This window comes from Meles meles, chromosome 12 (genome assembly GCF_922984935.1).
Source record: "Meles meles chromosome 12, mMelMel3.1 paternal haplotype, whole genome shotgun sequence".
NCBI lineage: Eukaryota > Metazoa > Chordata > Mammalia > Carnivora > Mustelidae > Meles > Meles meles.
The window spans coordinates 30,811,680-30,836,153 of NC_060077.1; the positions used below are offsets into that span (position 1 = coordinate 30,811,680).

The 24,474-nt window shown below is 40.6% G+C and overlaps 1 non-coding gene across 1 annotated transcript; it reads right to left on the reverse strand.

The window, feature by feature from the left end:
- Positions 1-20,640: 20,640 nt before the first annotated feature.
- On the reverse strand, positions 20,641-20,714 carry TRNAK-UUU. Its single transcript has one exon. It is a non-coding gene; the product is annotated as a tRNA-Lys (tRNA).
- Positions 20,715-24,474: the final 3,760 nt, after the last annotated feature.

The window sequence follows — 24,474 nt, forward strand, 5'->3', positions numbered from 1 at the left end:
AAATCAGTTATACACAGGGGACTGAGCAAATGTATTGAGGATAAAGGGAGCCAGGCTTTTCTCACTGTTGGAGGAGAATTACAAATGTGGAAGGGGGGCCGGCCTGAGGAATTGGAGGTGTAAGAGTGAACTGTACGTGTGTGTAGGCATTGTATGTATGTGTACATATACACATATAACATATATTGTCTAATTACATAACCGCATGTATTATATTATATATTATACAAATATATTTGTATGTTTGTATAGGTGTGTGTATATACATACACATAATGTTTGTGTGTGTGCCCTTTTCCCCAGCACAGCCCACTGAGAGGGCCTAGAAGCCTTGCCATTCCATTAGCAACAAGCAAATCAGGCACCCAGACCCTTGTTTCTAAACATCATCCTTCACCAAAAGGAATTAGGTCTTGTTGAAGGAAAGGCTGATTCCAATGTCAGTGGGGCACCTCAAAGGTAAGAAACCATTTAAAGAATTATAGGGATGGAGCATTAGGTGGCTTTGCCTGTTAAGCACCCAACCCTTTTTTGTTTTTTTAAAGATTGGATTTATTCATTTGTCAGAGAGAGAGAGAGAGCACAAGCAGGGGGAGCAGGAGAGCTCCTGCTGAGCAGGGAGCTCGATGTGGGGCTCAATACCAGGACCCTGCAATCACCATCCAAGCCAAAGGCAGATGCAGAAGGACCGAGCCACCCAGGCACCCCCCAACTCTCAGCTCAGGTCTTGATCTCAGGGTTGTGAGTTCAAATCCCACACTGGACTCCATGCTAGGTATGGAGCCTACTTAAAAAATAAATAAATAAAAATAACAGAATAATAGTGACATGCTAAAAGGAAATAAAGGAGCTCCCACCGACCATGTCAGGGACAATTAGAGCAACAAAATAAAAATGATAACCGACTACAACCCACTGAATAACCTAAGAATCCATGAGTCATATTGACTGAGGAGAAGGGAAAGCTCTTCCTTACAGTACAAAGCCAACCAATAAAAGTAGAGGGGATGACGGAAATCAAGAAACCATCGTAGTGGTAGATTGATTGAGGCTGGAGAATTCATGGATGCTCTAAGACTGGTAGGTGAAGGTTTGACGAGGAGCAGAATACTGCAAAATACAGAGTGTATTTTTCAAAAACAAAATTGGTTTCAACAAAATCTCCCCACCCCACGTGCTCTTTCGGCACACCCTTATCAGGAGGTGAACACTTGCCCTCTCTTTGACTCTGGGCAGAGCATCACTGCTCTGTTAGCATCACTGCTAACCCAAAGAACATGGCAGCGGGGACCCTGAATTCTAAGGCCAGACCAAGAGAACCCTAAACTTCTGCCCTCATCTCCTGGATCATTCTTTCTGGTGTTCTTGGGAACTTTCAGAACTCACCACTTGTGCTGTAAAAAGCCCAAGTCACGGGGAGAAACTACATGTTGGTGACAAGAATCCCCACTGAGCTGGTCTGTGAGCCACCCCGGCCCAGGTGCCATCCTGGAAGTGGATCCTCCAGCCACCAGCCATTTAAGACACTTCCGGCAGTTTAAGTCATTTCTGCTGAGGCCCCAGATCATGGAGGAGTGGAGACAAGGCTGACCTACTGTGCCTTGTCTGAATTTCCGATCCACAGAATCCAGAAGCACAATAAAATGGGTTTTGTGATGGCACTAAATCTGAAGGTGGTTTATTAGGCAAATAGAGACAACTGGAGAATTGGCAAAACCTACTTACCCAGCACAAAGGAGAAAATGCTAACTTCTTGGAGGAAAAGCACAGCAGACAGCAATTTGACAATGGGACCAAGGTTCCTATGACCAACTGAAGTTCCCATGATGATCAAGTCATTTTGATACGCTGAGAATAACACAGTATCACTTCAGCAGTACTCTGACACGTCCTGGGTCTAGTCTCGAGGAAACATTGAACAGACCCATATTGAGACACTGCCAATTTAGCCATGATATTTTTAGAGACCCACAAAAATATTTGTCTTTTTTTTAAAGGATTTTAAAAATTTAGTTATTTAATTGACAGAGAGAGATAGCAAGAGAGGGAGCACAAGCAGGGGGAGTGGAGGAGGGAGAAGCAGGCTCTCTGCTAAGCAGGGAGCCTGATGCGGGGCTTGATCCCAGGACCCTGGGATCATGCCCTGAGCTGAGGGCAGATACTTAACAACTGAGCCGCCCAGGCACCCCAGAAATATTTTAGTCTTCATTTATTTTGAAATCAGAAGAAATGAATGTTAATGTAATAAATGTAGCCTGGATGAAAGTCATCTTTGTACCAAAATGGTATAAAATATATTTTATTTTTCTTCTATAGAGGAAGAAGCCCACAAATGCAAAAGTGCCTAGGACCTACCACAGTCATCATGCATCCCTGCTTTGAGGACATCCTACAAAATGAAATGTTCCAGATGAGATGGAATCAGCACACTCCACCCTGTCTCTCCCACTGAATGTAGATATAAAACCCGCAGAGAAAAAGTAAATCATAATGGGCGCATTGGGGAAGAATGCCAGAATTCGAAGTGTTGCTGGACCACTAGTGAATTTCGTCCTTTCCCCAAACCTCAAGTATCCCCAAGTCTAGATTCAACACCGTCTGAAACCTGGAAATGCACGTAGCATGAATGGAGAGCTCCAGAAACTAGCAGAGTGGGAAAGGGCACTCTAAACATGGAGAGACATATGGGAAGATGGGAAGATACCATTTTTTCTTTTCACCTTTTTTTCTGGTCTTTCTTTTCTCACCCTAGTACCTTTCTGGCCAGGGAACCACAAAAGGGAACCAACCCCGAGGAACTGGGAAAGACTGGGAAGATTGCAAAGTGGTTTATTTTCTGTGTGGGTCTGACTCTAAACAGCACACCATAGATTTTGAAAACTAAACTAGACAGACAGCACCCAGGTCCCAGACTGGCCACTGGATGGCACATCGGGAGGACGGAGCTGAATAACCCTGCAAGGCTTTGTAGCTGGAACTGATACCAAATCACAACCCACAGAAAACGGGATAAAACTTGCAGCCTGAACACCAAGTCAACTGCCTTTTTAAACAAGAATAACAACATTCTCACAGGATTTAGGCAGAACACAGAGTCCCATGACATAATATTCACAGTGTCCAGGATACAATCCAATGATTTTGTAACAGTGAACACATATTACTCAGCCTAAAGAGAGCCAGGAAAATCTCAATTTGCCTGGCAAGAGGCAATCAATAGATGTCAATGCTGACATGGCGTAGATGCTGGAAATGTCTGACAAAGACGTTAAAGCGGCTGCCGTGTCTATCTGTATGCCAGTATGTGTTGGTGTCATTTTAATGACTGTAACTTCATAGTAAGTTTTAAAATCAGGATGCATGAGGGGCGCCTGGGTGGCTCAGTGGATTAAGCCGCTGCCTTCGGCTCAGATCATGATCTCAGGGTCCTGGGATCGAGCCCCGCATCGGGCTCTCTGCCCCGCATCGGGCTCTCTGCCCCGCATCGGGCTCTCTGCCCCGCATCAGGCTCTCTGCCCCACATCGGGCTTGGGCTCTCTGCCCCGCAGGGAGCCTGCTTCCTCCTCTCTCTCTGCCTGCCTCTCTGCCTACTTGTGATCTCTCTCTCTCTCTGTCAAGTAAATAAATAAAATCTTAAAAAAAATAAAAAAAAATAAAATCAGGATGCATGAGTCCTACAATTATTTCTTTTTTCTTTTTCAAGGCTGTTTTGAGTAGTTTGAGTCCTTGGAATCCCATGTGAATTTTAGGAGGGATTTATCTATTTCTGCAAAAGATATCATTGGAATTTTGGTAGGGATTGCATTGAGTCTGTATCTCATTTTGGGTAGCATTGCCATCTAAACAATATTATCTTTCAATCCACAAACATGGGATGTCTTTATTTTTATTCGTGTCTTCTTTATTTTCAGCAATGCTTCATAATTTTCAGCATACAAACATTTGGTCTCCTTACTTAAGTTTTTCCTAGGTATTTTGGGGTGCCCGGGTGGCTCAGTGGGTTAAAGCCTCTGCTTTCAGCTCAGGTCATGATCCCAGGGTCCTGGGATCGAGTCCCACATTGGGCTCTCTGCTCAGCAGGGAGCCTGCTTCCCCCTCTCTCTCTGCCTGCTTCTCTGCCTACTTGTGATCTGTCTGTCAAATAAATAAATAAAATCTTTAAAAAATTTAAAAAAAAATAGTTTTTCCTAGATATTTCGTACTTTTTGATGCTATTATAGGTGGAATTGTTTCCTTAATTTTCTTTTTGAATCATTCGTTGTCAGTGTATAAATATGCAATGTTTGTGTGTTGATTTTGTCTCCTGTGACTTTACTCAATTTGTTTATTGGTTTTAACAGTATTTTGTATGATCTGAAGGGTCTTGTACTTATAAGATCATGCGATGTGCAAACAGAAATAATTTTATTTCTTCCTTTTCAATTTCGATGCCTTTTTCTTTTTCTTGCCTAATTCCTCTGACCAGGGCTTCCAATAGTATGTTGAATAGAAGTGTTGAAAGCGCGCATCTTTATATTGTTTTGATTTTAGAGTAAAAGCTTTTAATCTTTCACCATAAGTATGAAGTTAGCCATGAATTATTGTGTAGCTTTTATTATGTTGAGGTAGTTTCTTCTATTCCTGATTTGTTGAGTATTTTTTTATTTTATTTATTTTTTTAAAGATTTTATTTATTTATTTGACAGAGAAAGCGAGAGAGCACAATTAGGCAGAGGAGCAGTGGGAGAGGGAGAAGCAGGCTCCCCATTGAGCAGGGAGCCCGATGCGGGGCTCGATCCCAGGACTCTGAGATCATGACCTGAGCCAAAGGCAGACACTTAATGACTGAGCCACCCAGGTGCCCCTGTTGAGTATTTTTTTAAAAAGATTCATTTATTGGGGTGCCTGGATGGCTCAGTCAGTTAAGCATCTGCCTTCAGCGTGGGTCATGATCCCAGGGTCCTGGGGTTGAACCCTGCATCGGGTTCCTTGTTCTGCAGGGAACCTGCTTCTCCCTCCTCCTCTGGCCCTTCCCCCTGATTGTACTCTCTCTTTCTCTCTCAAATAAATAAATGTCTTTATTTATTACATTTATATATATATATTTATTATATTATTATAAATAAACTACATTATTACAAATAAATTTATTTATTTGAGAAAGAAAGAGAGAGAGAGACAGTGCATGGGGAGGGGAAGAGGGAGAACAAGAGAAGACTCTGCTAAATGTGGAGCCTGACACGGGGCTTGATCCCACAACCCCAAGATCATAACCTAAGCCTAAATCAAGAATTGGATGCTTAACCAACTAAGCTATCCAAGTGTCCCCTTTGTTGAGTATTTTTATCATGAGGAGTATCGGATGATTATGTAGTTTTTCCTTCCAGTATATTAATGTGATATATTGATTGATTTTCTTGTGTTGAACCACCCTTTCATTTCAGGGACATTCTCCCTCAATCATGGTTAATAATGCTTTTGGATTTTATGTACTAATATTCTGCTGGTGATTTTTGCCTGTATAGTCATAAGGGATTTTGGTCTGTGATTTTCTTTTTTGTGATACGTTTATTTGGCTTTGGTATCAGAGTAATGCTGGCCTCATAGAATGAAATAGGAAGTGTCCCCCCCCTCTTCAATTATTGGGAAGAGTTTGGGAAGGATTGGTGTTAACTCTTTTTAAAATGGTTGGTAGAGTCAGCCCTGTCGGGACCCCTCTCACTCTTGAGAACGTTTTTCTGTATCTTTACCTGGTAAACTCCTATCACTTTACTCACCAAAAAAAAAAAGTTTGGTAGAATTCATTGGCAAAGCCATCTGGTTCAGAGGTTTTGTTTATTGGTACATTCGGTTTTTTGTTTTATTTTTTATTTTTTAAGTTTTTAAGAGATTTTACTTCTTTATTTGTCAGAGAAAAAGAGAGAGAGAGAGTGCACAAGCAGGTGGAGGGAGGAGGCAGAGGGAGATGGAGAAGCAGACTTCCTGCTGAGCAGGGAGCCTGATTGGGGCCTTGATCCTAGGACGCTGGGATCATGACCCAAGCTAAAGGCAACCACTCAACAGACTGAGCCACCCAGGCACGCCTGTTTTTATTTTTTAATTTTAAGTAGGCTTCGTGCCTAACATGGGGCTTGAACTCATGACCCTAAGATTAAGAGTCACATGCTCTACCAGCTGAGCGAGTCAGCTGTCCCTCTTTACTGGTAGGTTTTGATTTCTGATTCAGTCTCTTCACTTATCACAGGTTTGTTGAGATCTGCTATTTCCTCTTGAGTCAATTTAGGTTATTTGTGCATTTCAAGGAATTTGTCCATTTCTTCCAGGTTACCTAATTTGTTAACATACAGTTATTCATAGTATTCTCTTAATATTCTTTTTCTTTCCTTAAAGTCTGTAGTAATTTCCTCAGTTTCATTTCTTTCTTTCCTTTCTTTCTTTTTTTTTTTTTCTTTTTTGAGAGAGAGAAAGAAAGAGAGCACCACTCTTGCCTCGCACGTGAACAGTGTGAGGGGCAGATGGGGAGGGGGAGGGAGAGACTCTCAACCAGACTCTAAGCTCAGCATGGAGCCCAGTGTGGGGCTCGATCTCACAACCCTGAGATCATGACCGGAACCCAAACCAGTAGCTGGATATGTAACCAAATGTGCCATGCAGGCAACCACCCTTCCCAGCTTTACCTGTGATTTTATTTGTGTCTACTGTCTTTTTTTATCTCCTTTGTCAGTCTAGCTAAAGATTTGGCAATTTTATTGATTTTTCTCTTCAAAGAACCAGCATTTGGTTCCACTGATATCTTTATTGTTATTCTACTCTCTATATCATTAATCCTCATCCTAATTGCTATTATTTATACTCTTCTTCTAGTTTGTTTTTCCTTTATAATCATTTTATTTTATTTTACTTGACAGAGAGAAAGACAATGAGAGCAGAAACACAAAGCAGGGGGAGTGGGAGAGGGAGAAGCAGGCTTCCTGCTGAGCAGGGAGTTGGATGCAGGGCTCGACCCCAGGACCCTGGGATCATGACCTGAACTGAAGGCAGATGCTTAATAACTGAGTCACCCAGGCACCCCTCTTCCTCTGTAATTCTTTAAGGTAGCCAGTTGATCTGAGATCCTTCTTCTTTTTTAATGTAAACATTTATATCTATAAATTTCCCTCAGGGGGCTTCTGGGTGGAATGCAGGGCTCCAACCCATGACTCATGAGATCAGGACCTGAGAGGAAACAAAGAGATGGACACTCAACCAACTGGTCCAACCAGGTTCCCCTTAAAAATAAAATCTAAAAAAGAGAGAGAGAGAGCTTTTTGTTTTTGTTTTTGGGGGTTTTTTGGTGGCCAAACACACAATCTATGCAGGAGAATGTTCCATGAGCACTTGAGAATAATGTGTGTTCTGCTGCTGTGTGGCATTCTATTTATATCAGGTCTAATTGGTTTACAGTGCTGTTCAAGTTCTCTATTTCTTTATTGTTCTTCAGTCTGATTGTTCTACACATTTTTTTAAAGATTTATTTATTTATTTATTTGACAGGCAGAGATCACAAGTAGGCAAAGAGGCAGGCGGGGAGGGGGGGAAATAGGCTCCCTGCTGAGCAGAGAGCCCAATGGGGGGCTCTATCCCAGAACCCTGAGATCATGACCTGAGCCGAAGGCAGAGGCTTAACCCACTGAGCCACCCAGGTGCCCCATATATACTTTTTTTAAAGAAAGATTTTATTTATTTGGTGGGAGGGGGAAGGAGAAGGAGAGAGAAACCCAAGCTGCCTCCATGCTGAATCCAGAGCTTGACACGGGGCTGGATCTCACAACCCTGAGATCAGACCTGAGCTGAAACCAAGAGTCAGATGCTCAACCCTGCACCACCCAGGCATCCCTAAGTGCATATATATTTATTATAAATGTATATGTTCTTGATTTGTTTAACCTCTTATAAATATATAATGTATTTCCTTGTTTCTCAAAAACTTTTGATTGAAAGTCTATTTTGTGTAGTAATAATATAGTCACCCCAGGACTTTTATTTACTACTTTCATGGAGTACCTTTTCCCATCCTTTTACTTGCAATCTCTTTGTGTCTTTATATCTAATGTGGATGTCTTGTAGACATAATCAAAATACATCTTTTTAAAAAAGATTTATTTGTTTATTTGAGAGAGAGAACAGGAGGTGGGTCAGTAGGGAGAGAGAATCTCAAGCGGGCCCCCCAACTGAGCATGGAACCCAACACAGAGCTCGATCTCATAACCCTGAGATCATGATGTGAGGCGAAATCAAGAATCAGATGCTCAACTGCCACTCAGGTGCCCCAACAAGTTCTATTTTTTTAATCTACTCTGCCAGTCTCTATCTTTTATAATAACAGTTTAATACATTTATAATTAATGTGGTTACTAGAAAACAAGGACTTATTTTTTTTTATCAATTTTAGACAGTATTTCTTATTCTGACATTGAGGAATTAGCTTTCTTGTGCCACTTTAACCCTCATTTTTTCTCCCCTTATTCTCACATTATAGTTTTCCATAGTTTATCACTGAAGCAACAGTTTGCATTTACATTATTGACCAAATAAACATTTTTCACTCAAGCTATAAACTACCTGCAGTTTATAATTGTTTCTCTTTTTTTAAATATCTCATCTTCTGAGTACCTGGAGCTATTTTCTTTCAAACGTTCTAAACACATAGCAATAATCCTTCCAAATGTTCATTCCATAATTGATCAGTTCCTTCTTTTCCCTGCAGACCTCTATCCCACAGAACTCTGTCCTTGTGCTCCAGTTTGGACTGGTTCCTCACTAAGCCTGGTACCCAAATGTCCTGGAATTTCCTTTTGCTAGTCAAGAAGGATTTATTTTTTGTCATTTAACTATTTGTTTTCTGTGTGTCATATATCTGGATTGATAGATATAGTCATATATATGTACAATGCATATATAGATATATTATTCCACAATTCCCCCATTACCATCACTTAAAAAAAATTAGTTGATGTTTTTTAAGTGTGTCATTTTAATTCCCTTCTTTTTTCCTTTTCTATATATATATATTTTTTTAATATTTTATTTATTTGACAGAGAGAAATCACAACTAGGCAGAGAGGCAGGCAGAGAGAGAGGAGGAAGCAGGCTCCCCACGGAGCAGAGAGCCCGATGTGGGGCTCGATCCCAGGACCCTGAGATCATGACCTGAGCTGAAGGCAGAGGCTTTAACCCACTGAGCCACCCAGGCGCCCCTCCTTTTCTATATATTTTAAGTTATTTTCTTAATGATTATCCTGGGGATTATGATTAACATCTTAAACTTATAATAATTATAAAATAATTATAGAAGTTACAAACAATTATGATTAAATAACAATTAAAAGCAATTATAAGATAAGATTATAAGATAGCAATTATAAGATAGCCTGGCTGGCTCAGTCAGTTAAGCATCCAGCTCTTGATTTCAGCTCAGGTCATGATCTCAGGATCATGAGATTGAGTCTCATGTCAGGTTCTGTGCTGGGCGTGGGGCCTCCTTCAGATTCTTTCTCCCAGGCACCTGGGGGGCTCAGTTGAGCGGCTGCCTTTGGCTCAGGTCAGGAAACCGGAGTCCCAGGATCGAGTCTCCCATTGGGCTTCCAGTTCCACGGGAAGTCTGCTTCTACCTCTGACTTTCTTCCCTCTCATGTTCTCTCTCTCAAATAAATAAATAAATATGTTAAAAAAAAAAAAAAGATTCTCTCTCCCTCTGCCACTCCCTTCCCTTTCCTCTCCTCCTCTCTAAAAAATTAATAAAAAAATAAGTATATGATTAAATAATTTGAATTATACCAACTTATTTTCTTTTTTAAAAGATTTTATTTATTGGGTGCCTAGGTGGCTCAGTCATTAAGCATCTGTCTTCGGCTCAGGACATGATCCCAGATCCTGGGATTGAGCCCCACATTGGCTCCCTGTTCAGTGGGAAGCCTGCTGCTCCCTCTCCCACTCCCCCCGTTTATGTTCCCTCTCTTGCTTTCTCTCTCTCTGTCAGATAAATAAGTAAAATCTTTAAAAAAAAGATTTTATTTATTTGAGAGAGACAAAGAGTGAGAGAGAGATCATAAGCAGGGGGAAGGGTAGAGGGAGAAGCAGAATCTGCACTGAGCAGGAAGCCTGATGTGGGACATGATCCCAGTGGGATCATGACCTGAGCTGAAGGTAGATGCTTAACCAACTGAGCCACACAGACACCCCTCCCCAACTTATTTTCAATAGTATATTAATTATATTACATTTTCAACTCTCCTCTATATTTTTGCACAGATTACTCTTTATGCATTGTATGTCCCTTAATATAAATTTATAGTTATTGCTTTATGCATTTACCTTTTATTTTTAAAAAGATTTTATTCATTTAAAATAAGTTTTAAGATTAAAAACCTGTTTGAGAGAAAGAAGGTTTAACAGACTGAGTTGCCCAGGTGCCCCTATGCATTTACCTTTACATATGTAAGAAAAATAGGTAAGTTATAAGTCAAACCAAGAGTACAATAATATTAGCTTCCTATTCGCTTTTGAAATCACCTTTACTGGTGTTTAAAATTTTTTCCAATATCTTCAAGTAGCTATCTTTTTTTTTTTTCATTTCAGCCTGAAGTACTCCCTTTACCATTTCTTTAAAAATAGATATACTTATTTATTTGAGAAAGAGAGAAAAAGAAAGCATGAGCAGGAGGGCCTGAGGGAGAGGGAGAGAGAATTTCAAGCAGACTCCGCACTGAGGGAGGAACCCCACCCAGGGCTCAATCCCAGAACCCTGAGATCATGACCTCAGCCAAACCAAGAGTCAGATGCCTAACTGTCTAAATCACATAGGTGCCTGTACCATTTCTTATAAGGTAGGTCTATCCTAATGAATTCCCTCAGCTGTTGTTTGTCTGGAAATATCTCCATTTCTCCTTCATTCATTAAAGGTAATTTTGCTGGATATAGAATTCTTAGCTGACAGTATTTTTCTTTCAAGGCTTCAAATTCATCATTCCACTGCATGCATGGCCTGCATGATTTCTGAAGAGAAATGAATTATTAATCTTATTGTGGCCTGCATAATTTCTGAAGAGAAATGAGCTATTAATCTTATTGAGAATCTTTTGTACATAATGCATCACTTCTCTCTTGCTGTTTAAAAAATTTTTTTTTTCATCTTTGAGTTTCCACTGCTTGAATATAATGTGTCTCAATGTGAAATTCTGAGTTTACTCGGCTTAGAATCCATGGAGTTTCTTAGATGTATATATTCATATCCTTCATCAGATTTGGAAAGTTTTCAGTAATTATTTCTCAAATATTTTTTTCTTCCCCTTTCTCTCCTTCTTTTGCTTCTTGAATTCCTATAATGCATATGTTGGTATGCTTGATGGTATTCCACAAGTCTCTACGCTTATTTTCCTTCATTTCTCTTTTCTTTTCTTCTTTCTTCATTCTTTTTTCGTTTTTTTTTTTTTTTTTAAAGATTTATTTATTTGACAGATAGAGATTACAAGTAGGCAGAGAGGCAGGCAGAGAGAGAGAGAGGAGGAAGCAGGCTCCCAGCCAAGCAGAGAGCCCGACGCGGGGCTCGATCCCAGGACCCTGGGATCATGACCTGAGCCGAAGGCAGAGGCTTTAACCCTCTGAGCCACCCAGGCGCCCCCATTCTTTTTTCTTACTGTTCCTCAGTCTAGATACTTTCAAATGTCTCATCCTCATGCTCAATGGTCCTTTCTTCTGCCTCCTCAAATCTGTTCTTAAATCATTGTACTTTATAGTTTCAGAATTCCTATTTGGGACCTTTTAAAATTTATTTATTTATTTATTTGACAGAGATCACAAGTAGGCAGAGAGGGAGGTGAGAGAGAGAGGAGGAAGCAGGCTCTCTGCTGAGCAGAGAACCCAATATGGGGCTCGATCCCAGGACTCTGGGATCATGACCCGAGCCGAAGGCAGAGGCTTTAACCCACTGAGCCACCGAGGCACCCCAATTTATTTATTTAATTTTAAGGTTTTATTTATTGGGGCGCCTGGGTCGCTCAGTCATTAAGCGTCTGCCTTTGGCTCAGGTCATGATCCAAGTCTTGGGATCAAGCCCGCATCTGGCTCCCTGCTCAGCGGGGAGTCTGCTTCTCCCTCTCCATTCGCACTGCTTGTGTTCCCTCTCTCGCTGTGTCTCTCTCTGTCAAATAAATAAATAAAATCTTTAAAAATTAAAATACAAAAAGATTTTATTTATTTGTTAGAGAGAAAGAGAGAATGAGCAGTGGAGAGGGGCCAAGGGAGAGGGAGAAGCAGACTCATCACTGAGCAGGGAGCTCAACATGGGGCTCGATCCCAGGACCCTGAGATCATAACCTGAGCCAAAGGCAGACACTTAAATGACTGAGCCACCTAGTACCCATAATTTCTTTTCTTTTACGTTTATTTATTTATTTTATTAATCTCTACACCCAATGTGGGGCTCAAACTCACAACCCCAAAATCAAGCGTTCTATACTCTTTCAACTGAGCCAGTCAGGCATCCCTTTTATAATTTCTGTCTCTTTATTGTTATTGCCATTTTGTTCAGACATCATTTTCCTGATTTCTTTTTGTCCTTTATCATGGTTCCCTTCAGCTCATTGAGCATATTTGAGACAGGTGATTTAAAATTTTTGACTTAGGGCGCCTGGGTGGCTCAGTGGATTAGGCCGCTGCCTTCAGCTCAGGTCATGATCTCGGGGTCCTGGGATCGAGCCCCGCATCGGGCTCTCTGCTCCACAGGGAGCCTGCTTCCTCCTCTCTCTCTGCCTGCCTCTCTGCCTACTTGTGATCTCTCTCTGTCAAATAAATAAATAAAATCTTTAAAAAAAAAATAAAATAAAATAAAATAAAATTTTTGACTTAGGGCGCCTGGGTGGCTCAGTGGGTTAAGCCGCTGCCTTCAGCTCAGGTCATGATCTCAGGGTCCTGGGACCGAGCCCCACATCAGACTCTCTGCTCAGCAGAGAGCCTGCTTCCCTTCCTCTCTCTCTGCCTGCCTCTCTTGTGATTTCTCTCTGTCAAATAAATAAATAAAATCTTAAAAAATAAAATAAAATAAAATTTGACTTATAATTCCAATATCTGGACTTCCTTGGGAATGATTTCTGTCAAATTATTTTTTTCCTGTGAATAAGCTATTTTCCTATTTCTTTGTATGTTTTGTAATTTTTTTGTTCAGAACTGGACATTCTGAGTCCTGTTTTGTGGTAATTCTGGAGATCTAATTCTCTTACTCTTTAGGGATTGTTGGTTTTGTTTGTTGATAGCTGGACTTTTCCAAGCTATTTTTGCAGTGTGAATTCCTTGTGGTGTCCACTGAAGTTTCTCTTTCATTGTTTCTAAGGTCTGCTAATGATCTGATGTAATTTACTTAAATGTCTGGCTCCCAAGAGAGGTGAAATAAATAGGTTCTATCTCTTTAAATACTGTTGGAGTTGGGAAGCTGCTTCAGCCTCTGGGGTTTGAAACAATGGACAGCCTCTTGCTGGCCTCTTAACAATCAAAAGCAGCAATTAGTAATCAGACCTCACAATCTTGATTTTTGGAAGACAAGGTTGTTGTTGATCACCTTGGGTCCAAACGGCTGTGCCAGGAATGCAGGCTACAGTTCCTGCAGCTGCCTGTTGCCAGGATGAGGGATAGGGATGGCATCTGCTACCACAGGAAAAAACTGAAATTGACTGAAATTTACCAGACTCCTTACCAACCCCTCCCCTTGCTACTGCAAGTGTTCTATTAGACTCCAGAGTTCAGAAATAGTTGCTTCAGGCAGTTTTGCCACTTCAGTGGTTTCTGTAAATAGATGTAGTCCTGAAACTCCCTACGCTGCTCTCTTCTCTGATGTCATCTCTCCACAATTGATTTTGACAAAACTGCAAAGGCATTTTAATGGCAAAAGGACAGTTCTTTCAACAAATGGTATTGGAAAAACCGAACCTCCATTGCAAAAAACAAAAATAAAAATAAAAATAAGAAAGAACCTCAATCTAAGCCTCACAGGTTATGCCAAAATCAACTCAAAATGGATCATAGCTCTAAATGTAAAATGTAAACCTATAAAACTTAGAATAAAACATTAAAAATACTACTATATACCTATTAAAATAGCCGAAATAAAAAATATTGACAATACCATGTACTGGCAAGGATATAAAGTTATTAGCACTCTTTTATGTTGCTGGTGGGAATGTAAAATGTAGTGGAGAACAATTTGGTTGTTTCTTATAAAGCCAAATATACACTCACCATAAGATCCATCAATTCCACTCTTGGATATTTTCTCTAAGGAAATGAAAACTTCCATTCAAAAACCGATACACAAATGTTTATAGCAGCTCTATTCATAATCACCCAAAACTGGACAAGAAAAATGTCCTTCAGCTGGTGAGCAGATAAATACACTGGTACATCTATAAGTGGGATGGAATACTAGCCAGCTACAAAAATGAACAAACTCTTGAGACACATAACAACTTAGATGAATTTCAAAGGCATCATGCTGAATAAAGAAAATCGTTGGAAAAGGTTGCATATTTTATGATTCCGTTTATATGGCATTCTCTCTGTCTCTCTCTCTTTTTAATTGTTTTTTGTTTGTTTGTTAATAGTTTTATTTATTTATTTATTTATTTGAGAGGGAGAGGTAGCAAGAGAGAGAGCATGAGCAGGGGGGAGAGTGAGAAGCAGGTTCCCTGTTGAGCAGGGAGCCCTGACATGGGGCTCGATTCCAAGACCCTGGGATTGTGACCTGAGCTAAAGGCAGACACCTAACTGATCGACCCACGCAGGTGCCCCCCCACCACTTTTTCTTTTTTTTTTTTAAGCAGGAAAGAGAGAGAAAGTGTGTGTGAGCAGTGGTGAAGAGGGGCAGAGGGAAAGGGAGAGAGAGAATCTTAGGCAGGCTCCACACCCACCATGGAGCTCAATGTGGGACTTGATCTCACAACCTTGAGATCATGATCTGAGTTGAAATCAAGTGTCAGATGCTTAACCAACTGAATCACCTGGGCGCCCCATATGGCATTCTCAAAAAATGAAACAGTACGGGCGCCCAGGTGGCTCAGGCCTCTGCCTTCAGCTTGAGTCATGATTTCGGGGTCCTGAGATTGAGCCCCATATGGGGCTCCCTGCTCAGTGGGGACTCTGCTTCTCCCTCTCCCTCTGCTGCTCCTCCACTTGTGCTCTCTTGCTCGCTCACTCTCTCAAATAAATAAGATCTTTTAAAAAATATAAAGGGGTAGCTGAATGGTTCAGTCGGTTAAAGCTCTGCTTTCAGCTCGGTCATGATCTCAGGGCCCTGGGATCAAGCCCTGCATCAGCCCCCCTGCTCGGCGGGGAGTCTGCTTCTTCCTCTCTTCCCAGGTTGCTATCTCTGTCTCTCTCTCAAATAAATTAATAAAATCTTAAAAAAAAAAAAAGATGAAACTGTAATGAAGGAAAATACATCAGTGGGTTGGAAGGGTTAAGGATGGGAGGGAGTTTGACTAAAGTGCAAGGGAATTTTGGGGGGGCTAACTGAAGTGTTCTATAGGTCATAGATACACAAATCTATACATGTATTAAAATCCATAGAGCTGTAAATTTCATTTTTATTTTTATTTTTTTAAAGATTTTGTTTCTAAGTAATTTCTACACCTAACATGGGGCTTGAACCCACAACCCCGAGATTAGGCTCTACCAACTGAGCCAGCCAGGCACCCCAGAGCTGTACCTTTTATTCATTTTTTTAAAAGATTTTATTTATCTATTTGAGAAAGAGAGAGCAGGAGTGGGGTGGGTGGTATGCAGAGGGAGAGAGAGAAGCATACTCCCCGCTGAGCAGAGAGCCCGATGTGGGTCTTGATCCCAGGACCCTTAGATTATACCTGAGCCGAAGGCAGAGGCTAAACTGACTGAGCCACCCAAACATCCCAGAGCTGTACATTTTAAAAGTTAATTTTACTGTGTGTCGACTTAAAAGATTAAAAAAATTAAAAAATAGTTCACTAAACATACAAACAAAACAAAAACACATGGTCATGAATGGCAGGGAAAGACCAAGGACTGTTACATCCTGAAAACTAAAAAGTCGCAACAACTAAATGCAACTTATGATTCTGGATTGAATTATAAACTGGAAAAATAAGAGGCATTGTGCAGCTGTCGGTGAAATTTGAATAGAATCAGGATTGGATGCCAGTGTTGCCTTGGTATTGAGTTCCTGATTTGGGTGAGAATACTGTGGTTACGTAGGAACCTTCTTGTTTGGGAAATACACTCAGATGTATTTAGGGATGATGAGGGTATCAACTCTTTTTAACTTTCCCTCAAATCATTCAGGAAAGAATTATGATAATAATTATATATACTAGTATATTATATATGTTATGTATCTTTATACATTATATGTAAATTATATATCTTTATATATTATATTGCACATGTGTTATCTATTATATACTAATATATATTAATGTATGTTTATTAAGATATATAATATTATTATATGCATAAATTATATATATGTATATATGGAGAGAGGAGGAAAGAAAGGAGATATGGAAGTTCTTATACTATTCTTGTAATTATTAAGTTTGACATTATTTCAAAATAAATTATAAAAATCAAATACTAGTGGTGCCTGGGTGGCTCAGTGGGTTAAAGCCTCTGCTTTAGGCTCAGGTCATGGTCTTGGGGTCCTGGGATCGAGTCCCACATCAGAATCTCTGCTCAGCGGGGAGCCTGCTTCCCTTCCTCTCTCTCTGCCTGCCTCTCTGCCTACTTGTGATCTCTGTCTGTCAAATAAATAAATAAAATCTTAAAAAAAAATCACTTACTGTTGAGATGAAGCTCCCATGCAGAAAAATTCCATAAATTCTTGCAGCTATACCACCTGGAAGGAGAAGGAACGTAACTCCCCATTCCTTAAAGTGTGAGCTGTGCATCACGACTTCCTTACAAAGTGTACTGTCTGGAAAGGGAGAAAAAAGAGCAACTTTACCCAGGAGAAATCTGACAAACACTAACTCAGCGAGGTGATCAAGGTCAACATCAATAGTGATGTCATGCTGGTAGCATGTAGCCTTGATATTATGTGATGAAAATGGCGCTTTAGCTCTTGTGGTCTTCCTCCCAAAAATGCACATATGAGAAAACCATTAGGCAAATCTCAGTTGAGGGAAAGTCTACAAAATACTCAACTAGTACTCAAAACTGTCAGGGTCATCAAAAGTGTGGAAAGTGGGGCACCTGGGTGGCTCAGTGGGTTAAGCCTCTCCTTTGGCTCAGGTCATTGTCCCAGGGTCCTGGGATTGAGCCTCACATCAGGCTCTCTGCTCGCCAGGGAGCCTGCTTCCCCTTCATTCCCTTCCTGCCTCTCTGCCTACTTGTGATCTCTCTCTCTCTGTCAAATAAATAAGTAAAATCTTTAAATAAAAAAACATCATGGAAAGGCAAGAGACTGTCACAACCACACAACAAATAAATGTAATGTGGGATCCTGGAACAGAAAAAAGGACCTTAGGTAAAACACTATGGAAATTTTAATACACTATGGACTTTAATTAATAACAATGTATCAATACTGGTTCATTAATTGTACCAAATGTACACACTAATAAAAGGTGTTAATGACAGGAGAAACTCAGTGTGGGATAATAGGAACTTTGTACTATCTTTGCAAGTTTTCTGTAAATCTACAAAATGATGTTTATGTAAAAAAAAAAAACAAGCACTATTTAGACAGTCCAGTGAGGAGGATTTGGGTATCAATTAGGTGCTGGGGTTGGTAAGGAGTGAGGTTGAAAAAAGTGTTTACTTTTTGGCTTGGGGAACTGAGAAAGCAGAGGGGCCCTTGGGTGAGTTGGAAACAGAGTGGGCAGGTGGGAAGTTCAAGGAGATTTGTAATGAGGGCCTGTATGCTTGAATGCGGAACTGATATGTGCAATTTGGACTGCATAGGGAGACTTGGGTGAAGATGATGGCTACTTTGGGATAAGTACATCCTGTAAGAGGAGTGGGATAACCCTTTTGGTGGCTTGTCCATTCCCTCTTTCTTTCTGAGTACCCTGATTTCATTGGGGTATCTACCCTTCCCCATGCAGCTTGGTGAGGGTGACCCTCTTCTGGTTTTCAAAGGTAAACCTCAATTGGCTTAAGGCACTCATGGTAGTCTCCTTATTCCTAAAGATTTATTTATTTATTTTAGAGCGAGAGAGAGAGAGAGAGAGAGAGAGAGAGTCCCAAGCAGACTCTCCGCTGAGCACAGAGCCACAGGTAGGGCGTGATATCATAATCCTGAGATCACGATCTGAGCCAAAACAAGAGCTGGATGCTTAACCCACTGCACCACCCAGGCACCCCATCCTTCTTCCGGATGATTAGAGGGGGTAGGCATATAACCCCATCTGACAATGACGCATGTGCAGAATCCTGCCGGGTGGCTCTGTGGTTTCCTCTCTTCTAAGGAGACTCCCAATGATACACACCCTTTCCTGCCTTCGGATAGTGTAACACCATGGGCAGGCTGGACATGCTACAGCCATCTTCTTGTTTGCCCGAGGATGATGCCAACACTCAGAATTGAGTAGAGGCTAGAAAAGGGCATAGAGGTGGAGTGAGAACCTTACCTGTGGGATTCCTGTTAGATGAGAAAGTCCTTACTGTTTATCACTATTTGGTTTGACAGGGCGGTGTCCAGAGGGAGGCAATGGAGGCACCCGTGGGATGCAACATTGAAGGAGGAACCCTCCCTCAGATGCTGCAGCCGTATTTGCCTGATGCTGGGGGTGATTGTCTCCTTAAATACTGCACCTTTGGAGCCTCGGAAAACCTCACCCTAATCCTGGCTCTTTGTGATTCAAAGTTTTCTGAACCTACAGCTGAAAGCTTCTATCTGGCAAGCAGAGGACACTGAAATTTAAGGAATGGACAGATAAAGAGGAACCCACAAAAGGGGATGAGAAATAGTTGCTCTGTTTGGACCAGAGTGATGTTACATAATCATGGTGCCGGTGACCAGCCCAGCCTTCAGCCTAATATTGAAAAGAAATTGCCCTCCAAGCTTGCAGTAGTAATGAGTAGCCATCTCATTTTCACGATTTTCTTTTCTTTTTAAGATTTTATTTATTTATGTGACAGAGAGAGACACAGTGAGAGAGCGAACACAAACAGGAGGAGTAGGAGAAAGAGAAGCAGGCTTCCGGCTGAGCAGAGAGCTGGATGCAGGGCTCAATCCCAGGACCCTGGGGTCATGACCTGAGCCGAAGGCTGATGCTTAACAACTGAGCCACCCAGGTGCCCCTAGCGTTTGTCTTTTGATCCAATCTGACATTTTCCTATTTTTATATAAGAACTTTAGCTATTTACATTTTTCATATTTATTTACATTTGCCTTATTTGTTACACCTAGTTTAACTTCCATCCTCTAATATTCTGGTGTTTTGATGTTTTGGTTTTTTAAATCTTCATTCTGTGGTGAAACACTGTCTTCAGTGATTTTAAAAAATTGGGGAGACCCCTGGGTGGCTCAGTTGGTTAAGCGTCTGCCTTCAGCTCAGGTCATGATCTCAGGGTCCTGGGATCAAGTTCCGCATCGGGCTCCCTGCTCAAAGGAGAGTCCGCTTCTCCATCTCCCTCTGCCCTTCTGCTCTGCGTGTGCGCTCTCTCTCTTGCTGTATCTCAAATAAAGAAAATCTTTTAAAAAAAATTAAAATTCTAAAATTTTAAAAAATGTTTAAAGATTTTATTTATTTATTTATTTTAGAGAGAGGGGAAGCCCACGAGTGGGGAAAGGGGCAGAGGGAGAAGCAGACTCCCTGCTGAACAGGGAGCCCAATTCCAGACTTGATCCCAGGACCCTGAGATTATGACCTGAGTCTAAATCAGACACTTAACTGACTGCGCCACCCAGGTGCCCTAAACCTTTTTTATTGTTTTTTGATTCAATTATAATTAACATACAGTGTTGTATTAGTTTAGGTGTACAATATAATGAGTCAACAATTCTGTACATTTCTCAGTGCTCATCAAGATAAGTGTACTGTGGGGTGCCTAGGTGGCTCAGTTGGTTAATTGACTGCCTTTAGCTCAGGTCATGGTCCCAGCGTCCTGGGATTGAGCCCCACATGGGGCTCCCTGCTCTGCAGGAAGCCTGCTTCTCCCTCTCCCACTTCCTCTGTTTGTGTTCCCTCTCTCATTGTGTCTCTCTCTGTCAAATAAATAAATAAAAATCTTTTTTTTTAAAAGCCTTTTTTTCTGGTCTTTTTTTTCTGTGTTCATTCATTTGTTTTGGTTCTTAAACTCCATATATGAGTGAAATCATATGGTATTTGTCTTTCTCTGACTGACTTATGTCACTTAGCTTTATACTTTCTAGGTCCATCCATGTCGTTGTAAATGACAAGATTTCATTCTTTTTTATGGCTGAAGTAATATTCCATTGAATATATACCACATCTTTGTACATTCATCTATGGAAGACACTTGGATTCCACTCTTGGCTATTGGAAATAATGCTGCGATAAACTTAGGAGTACATGTATCTTTTCAAATTAGTGTTTCCATTTTCTTTGGGTAAATCCTCAGTAGTGGAATTACTGGATCATATGATAATCTTCTTTTTAATTTTTTTAAAAAGATTTTATTTTTAAGTAATCTCTACACCCAACATGGGGTTTGAACCTACATCCCTGAGATCAAAAGTCACATGCTCTACCAACTGAGCCAGTCCAGGCACCCATCTTTTTATTTTTTTGCAAAAACTTTGTACTTAGACTATTTTCCACCATAGCTGCACCAATTTGCATTCCTACCAGCAGTGCGCAAAGACTCTTTTTCTCTACATCCTTGCCAACACTTGTTGTTTCTTGTGTTTTGTTTTTTTTTTTAGTTATTCTGACAGGTGTAAGGTAATTATCTCATTGTAGGTTTGATTTGAATTCCCCAGATGATGAGTGATGTTGAGCATCTTTTCATGTATCTGTTGGCCATCTGTATGTCTTCTTTGAAAAAATGTCTGTTCAGGGTCTTCTGACCATTTTTAAATAAGATTATTTATTTTTTTGGAGTTGAGTTGTATAAATTCTTTTTATATTTTGGATATTAACCCATTATTGGATATATCATTTGTAAATATCTCCTCCCATTCAGTAGGTTGCCTTTTGGTTGTTATTGATGGTTTCTTTTGCTGTGCAAAAGCTTTTTATTTTGATGTTATTCCAATAGTTTAATTTTGCTTTTCTTTCCCTTGCTCTTGATGTCATTTTTTATGATTCCTTGCTATTTCTTTTCCATTTACAATGTGACAAAGTGTCTGGTACACTTCTTGGTGAAAGTTCTTGATTTTTGCTGCACGAATTATACCTTCCTTTTTATCTGTTATAATAATTTATAAAATAGACATAGAACTTCTTACAGTGAAAAATATATGGAAATTATACTATTTTTAAAATAACTTTTATCTTCAGTGTATGTAAAACAAAGATTTAATAACTTGCTTTTTATTTTTTCTTTTTTTAAAATATTTTATTTATTTATTTGACAGACAGAGATCATAGTAAGCAGAGAGGCAGGCAGAGAGAGAGAGAGGGAAGCAGACTCCCCACTGAGCAGAGAGCCCAAAGCGGGGCTCGATCCCAGGACCCTGAGATCATGACCTGAGCTGAAAGCAGAGGCTTAACCCACTGAGCCACCCAGGCGCCCCTATAACTTGCTTTTTCTACCTTCTTTCTTCTTTTCTGGTTTTCATTGCATTAATCTGAGGTTAAAAATCCAATTTTTACAAAATCCTCTTACTCAGTTTTTTCTTTTGCATTTTGTTTGTTACCATAGCAACAAAAATGATTTCGACTTATCAACATCAAACAGTCTCTACTGAGCGTTGTTTTTATTCAGTTATCGCTCTATCTTTAGCCAGTTTCAAGGCTTACTGCCAGTTCTTTCCTCTCGTTTCATCATTCATGAGTTTCTGATTCATGTTTCGGTGGCTTATTATACAATTCTGAACAATTTTTGCAGAAAAGTGAGTTAATTGGGTAGTGTATTAGTCAGAAACTCTTGTGGTTTCAAGTGACAGAGACCTACTTTAAATTGACTACAGTAAAAAAAAAAAAAAAAAGAATATATTGGCTCATGAACCTGTGAAGTCTGGATTGGGTTGACTGTGGCCTCAAAACGTGTCATCAGGAAGTTGTCTCCATTTCTGGGCTCTGCTTTCCCAATCTTGCCTTCATCTTCAGAGGGCATTTTTCACATTGTGTCATGTTTCGCTCCAACTCATATTCACTGCCCTAGAACCCCAGCAGAAAGGGAGCACTCTTTTTCCAACTGTTTCTGTAAAAATCTGAGCCAAGTGTCATTGGCCTGGATTAGGGCACATGCCCATCCTTTGAACCAATGTCCGTGGCTCTTATTGGGGAGACCTGGGTCACATCCTTACATTTGATTTGGGGGTGAGGCCAGTCCTCCAAACCTCCTAAACCTCCTATGAGTATAGATGGGACAGTTCACCAAAGAAAAATTGGGTTGAAGAGTTGATGCTGGGCAGGCAAAAATAACAGACATCCATTGTTTTCTAATATTCTATAGTTCTATGAACTGTTACCACTCTAGAGAGACAACACAGAAGACATCCAAGTGGTGGGCTGCCCATCTAAGCAGGGTGTTGTTTTTTATTTATTTATTTTTTTTAAGATTTTATTTGTTTATTTGACACAGAGAGAGAGAGCACAAGCAGGGGAAGCATCAGAGAGAGAAGGAGAAGCAGGCTCCCCACTAAGCAGGAAGCCTGATGCAGGGTTCAATCCCAGGACCCTGAGATTATGTCCTGAGCTGAAAACAGATACTTAACTGGCTGAACCACCCAGGTGCCCCTCTAAGTTTTGTGCTTAGATAGTGATTTCATACAGTCTCACAGTGTTCCAGAACCTACTTCTCAGGTTTGTGCTTCCAAATGTTGGTTGCTGTCAGTGTAGCTAGATGGTTGTTCCCTCTGGGCCTGACTCATGCTAACCTGACTCAGCAGAGACTGATATCTAATTCCCATCTTAGAATAAATAGTTATTGCCAAAGGACCTGAACAGGGCTGTCTTCTAGTTAGTGAACTTTCCCTGTTGAAAACCACAGGTGAAGCCAAACTGTAATCATAAGGTTTACTCAGTGCTCATGGAACCAGGCAAGAGAAGTTCTCTGGAGAAAATTAGTGGTTAGATGGATTGTAGCATGATAGCGTGGTGGCTTTAAAACATTCACAAATATGCTGAAAGACTGAAGAGAGAACATGTTACAGGAAAAGAGATAGGTATGTGGTAAGAAAGAAAGACAAGAGAGAACAGAGAGTAGCCCAATCTGGCCAAAACATGGAAGGTAAGGAGGGCAAATTAAGCAGAGCTGGAATAGAGGGGTGGTCAGCAAAGGCCTCACTCTCAGTGCAATGGGAAGCCTCTGATTTGCTTTAAGAAGGAAAGAGACATGGTCAAATTTGTTATGGAAAGTTGATCTGGGTACAAAGGGAGGCATTTGGAGATGGGAAACACTGAAAGCAGAAAGACTAAGGTTATGGTGGTACTCTAGGTGAGAGAGTTGACGCAGCAGACTTAGCAGAATGGCAGCAGGGATGACGTGGGAATGCCTAAAAGAGTGCTTTTCAAAAGTCTGTAACCATGTGTGATGCTTGGAGTTAACTAGACTTATGGTGATCATTTCACAATATTTACGCATATTGAATCATTACATTATACATCTGAAACTAATGTAATGTTGTATGTCAATTATACCTAACAACAACAAAAAAAACCAGTGCTTTTTGAAGTGTATTATGCACACAGACTACCTGGGGATCTTGTTAAAATGCAGATCCTGACTCAGTATTTCTGGGGTAGGGCCTGAGATGCCACATTCCCAACAAACTCCCACGTAATGCTGGTGCTCTAGGTCCAGACACCATATTTTGAGTAGCCAGGATTTCAGACATATTATTATTAATTTTATATTTTTAAAGATTTTATTTTGAAGTAACTTCTATACCCAGTGTGGGGCCTGAACTTCCAACCCCGAGATCAGGAGTCACATGTTCCACCAACTGAGCCAGTCCGAGAATTTCAGAAATATTAAAGAAACAGAATTTACAGAAGTTTGTGACTCGTTGGATTGGGCAGGGGAGTGGGGGAGTTGGCAACGAGGGAAAATGAGTTGCTCAGGATCATACTCAAATTTCCAGTTTGAGTATCTGGGTGGTGATGCTATCCACAGATACAAGATGAGGAACAGGTTTGGGTGGGGTAGATAATAATAAAAGATAACATTTATTGAGTACTTGCTATGTTCCAGGTTGTTTACATATGTTGTCTTACTCTGTACAAAAAACTTACTATTGTTTTTTGTTTTTATTTATTTATTTGACAGACAGAGATCACAAGTAGACAGAGAGGCAGGCAGAGTAGTAGGCAGAGAGAGAGGGGGAAGCAGGCTCCCCGCTGAGCGGAGAGCCTGATGCGG